A 3,965-nucleotide genomic window follows, 5' to 3' on the forward strand; every position below is an offset into this window, starting at 1 on the left:
GAGAGAGAGAGAGAGAGAGAGAGAAAGAGAGAAAGAAAAAAAAAGGTAAGAAAAATGTTGAGTGTTAACACTGAGGAACTGCTTGGGTGATTAGTCATTCCCAGTTTCTCTTTTGAACCTTTGGAGCTGAGAGTGCAGAGTTGAGTCTGGAGAAAAGCTGGCCTCAAACTCTGATAAGTCCCTTTGTTTCTAGCCCATAGTTTATAGCTTCAATGAACTGGGGCCATAATGGCAAATTCTGTCAGCTCTGCCCCATACAGCTTGTGCTGAAGGCGAATTTCTTGAGCCATTACTCAGTCTAAAACACTGAGCTCTATCTTTAGGATTTATCCTTTAAGAGCAAATTTCTGGTCAGCTGTGCTTCTGCAACCTAAAATATTTAAAGGGAGGTAGATGTGGATGGGAGGGAAAGGATAAATTGGGCCAGAGTGAGGGAAATGTAGTTCCATGTAACTGGTCTGGGACTTTAGGCCCCATGTATAACGTTAGTTTTACAGAAGTGGTACCTCTTTTAATTGACACGTGTCACAAAAAGTTTATGAACCAAGATCTTAAGGGGCAGTTTGTGCACAGAGAAGGTAATCAGTGTGTCCTGGCTCATGCTCGGAAAGAATCCCTAGAAAGGCCCTCAAAGATTGGAGAGGTATGTATTCCCATGCCATGCACCCTGCTTACTGGCATTTCTGCATGGTCCGATGAGCTTTATGCTCACGAGCTTTAAGTATATAATTATCCAGGATTCTAAATCTTCAACTTGTTCTAGCTGATGATACTTCAAAGTTGGGTCAGCATTAGTGCTAGGTACTAGCAATGTTCATTTCTCTGTTGCCATTGATCAGAGAGACAGACATAAAAACATAAGAAAGGAAAGCTTTCACTCTGCGGCCTTCTAGCAGAGTCTTGCCAAAACATTTTTCCTTTTCCTCTCCCGGTTCTCCCCTACCCAGCCCCTTCCCACTTCTTTTCAGTGTGACCATGCTTTCTTCTCTGTAGATGCTAAGGGTTCAAGCCCTTTTTCCCAGGGCATTGAACCAGCCAATCAGAACACCCCATCCTGGAGGGGCGGTAACCTGGCCAACAGTGGTATCCATGACATCAGCTCTGCTGGAGGCAAGGGGCCCAGGTCCCGCTGCCCTCTGGCCTGCCCCCTGCTCCCAATCTATTACTGTGTCCATAGGAATAATAGGTAAGGGCTCCATCTCTGTCAAGCCATGTAACAAAGGGCACTGTGGGAAAATGTCTGGCATCAGAGGGAGCATGTGGAGAGCAACTCGGGAAGAACAAGTTTATTTTATATTGAATGATTTTTAATGAATGCAATATTAATCCTTGCAGATGAGCAATAATCATTAAAGTCAATTAAAATGATAAGACCTTATTGGGATTCTGTGTCATTCTTGCCTGAACAGCAGAACATCATTAGGACTTGTTTTCTAGGGTGGGATGAGTCAGAGGTCAGTCAGCAGTCTCTAAGAGAGATGTGCTGAGGACCTAGTATGGAGAGGAACAGGCTGGATGCAGAGTTTTTCAGGAGTACCTTAAGTTGTGTGTGCCTGCTCTGTGCCAAAGCACCCGCACTCAGAATTTCTTCAAGAAACAAATCTGCAAGGAACCTGGCTGGCTCACTAGGTGGAAAGTGCAGTTCTTGGTCTCGGGGTTGGGAGTTTGAGCCTTGTGTTGGGTGTGGAGATTACTTAAAAATAAAATCTAAAAAAGAAAAATCTGAAACTTCAGGGCGCCCCACTTTCATAGTCCCCCTTCAAGACCCTGTACCTAATTCTTTTCCTTAAAGAATGTCTCCGGGGCACCTGGATGGCTCAGTCAGTTAAGCAGCTGGCTGACTCTTAGTTTCAGCTCAGGTCATGATCTCAGGGTCATGAGATCGAGCCCCCCGTTGGGTTCTGTGCTTACCATGGAGTCTTCTTGAGACTCCCTCCCTCCCTCTGCCACTGCCCACTGTTCCCTCGCTTGCAAATAAATAAATCTTAAAAAAAAAAAAAAAGTCTCCAAAATTAGGAAAGTTTCAGCCCCTCCCACAACTGTATCCAACTCTGGAGTTGTCTCCTGTCTTCTGGTGTAACAATGTATCTATTAATAATACTCAAAAGTAATACCTTTTTTGTTTTGTTAAATTGGTCCCAGACGATGTTGATGATTTCTGTGCAGACTGGTAAAATGAGTGTTTTTAATGCTGGGAGGCTTTATCCATGCACATAAATCCAAATTTAAGATAAACTTCATACTGCCTAATTAGAGATTTAAACTTTAACTGTCTTGGGAGTCTCTTTGATAACTTTTAAGATTATAAGAAGTTGCCTATTATGGTGGGAAAATATGTGCGTGTGCATGCACAAACATTCCCTAGCTCTGTCAACTAAATGAGCCTTGCAGCAGTCTCATTCCCCCGATACAATGCACACATCTAGCATCCAGATTGAGGCATTACATTCTCCACTTAAAGGAGCCAGGACTGTTTGGAGAAAGGGCTGATTCCATGGCTGGGCAGGAAAAGTACAAGATGAGCCAGAAAGAAAGAAAGTAGTTAAAAAGTGATGGGGGCATGTCAAAAGGACACAGAAGCCAGCTTTAAAGGAATTTACACTGGGCAAATCTGAAACAATCTGACATCAAAATAAGGGCTTATAAATCATTAAATATAAAATATAAAATCATTAAATATAAAATATAAAATTGGAAATTCTAAGTTTATGCTGATATGAATGAATGGTTAAATAAGGAATTGGATATGTACATAGTTTCAAAGCGCCTTCCTATAAAATAGTATAAGGGGGAAAGGAATAGTTTTAAAGTAGAGAAGCTGGCAGACCACCTTAATTGAACAAAATAAAAATCAGTAATGGGGGTCACCTGGGTGGCTCAGTGGGTTAAAGCCTCTGCCTTCGGCTCAGGTCATGATCTCAGGGTCCTTTGATCGAGCCCCACATCGGGCTCTCTCCTCAGCGGGGAGCCTGTTCTCCCTCTCTGTCTGCATCTCTGTCTACTTGTGAGCTCTCTGTCAAATAAATAAATAAAATCTTTTAAAAAAAAATCTGTAATGGGAGGATTCTCACCTCCCATTTCGATCCTCCACCCTGGAATGCGCTGAAAAGGAACAGCATCCCTCTGTGGTATTTCTGCCAAAGATGTAAAACCTGAATGTAATCATGAGGAAGCATCAGACAAATCCAAATTGTTTTATAAAATTACTGGCCTATAGTCAGGCTTCCAAAGTGCCAAGGTCACCAAAGTCAAAGAATGACCAAAAAACTGCAGAGACTAATAAAACAACTAAATAAACTGAACTGGATCATTTTTACTGTAAACATTACTGGGACAATTGGTGAAACCTGAAAGGAGGCCAAGGACTAGGTGGTGGGAACTTCTGTTGATTTCCTGATGTTAACGACTGAACTGTTGTCTATAGAGTGTCCTTGCTTGGAGGAAATAAGGACTCAAATATTAGGGGGTGATGTGTCATCAGGAAAATGACTCTTTCCCAGACAGGCTAGGAAAAGGTTATTTGTAATGTACTTGATACTATTTTGTAAGTTTTATTGCAAAGTTAAAGAATTTTAATGAAAAAAAAAAAAGAATTTTAATGAGAGTTCAAAGACACCTCTCCCCCAAAAAAATCAGACTTTAATTTCATCAATTGAGAAAAGTTTTTTAAATCTATTGGCTCTATTTAGGAACATCTTAGACCAGATAATAAAGTTTAAGACTCCTGGGTTAGCAAAGGAAAAGAAATCGACAAACAGTATTTTACCTGTCTACACAAAACCGTATTTCACTGACAAATCCCAGTGAAGGTAATACACAGACCCGGACAGTTCAACAAAATTGTGGACATCCCTGTGTGGGCTCAGCGTGGTGTAACTGCTCCAGAGTGCTCCCTGGACAAAGTCTTAGCTGCCAAATAACTTTGAATGAGAAAATTTTCAGAGAAATGTGTGAGTTTTCAAAGA

This window comes from Enhydra lutris, unplaced genomic scaffold (genome assembly GCF_002288905.1).
Source record: "Enhydra lutris kenyoni isolate GAN:26980312 unplaced genomic scaffold, ASM228890v2 scaffoldscaffold9, whole genome shotgun sequence".
Classification (NCBI taxonomy): domain Eukaryota; kingdom Metazoa; phylum Chordata; class Mammalia; order Carnivora; family Mustelidae; genus Enhydra; species Enhydra lutris.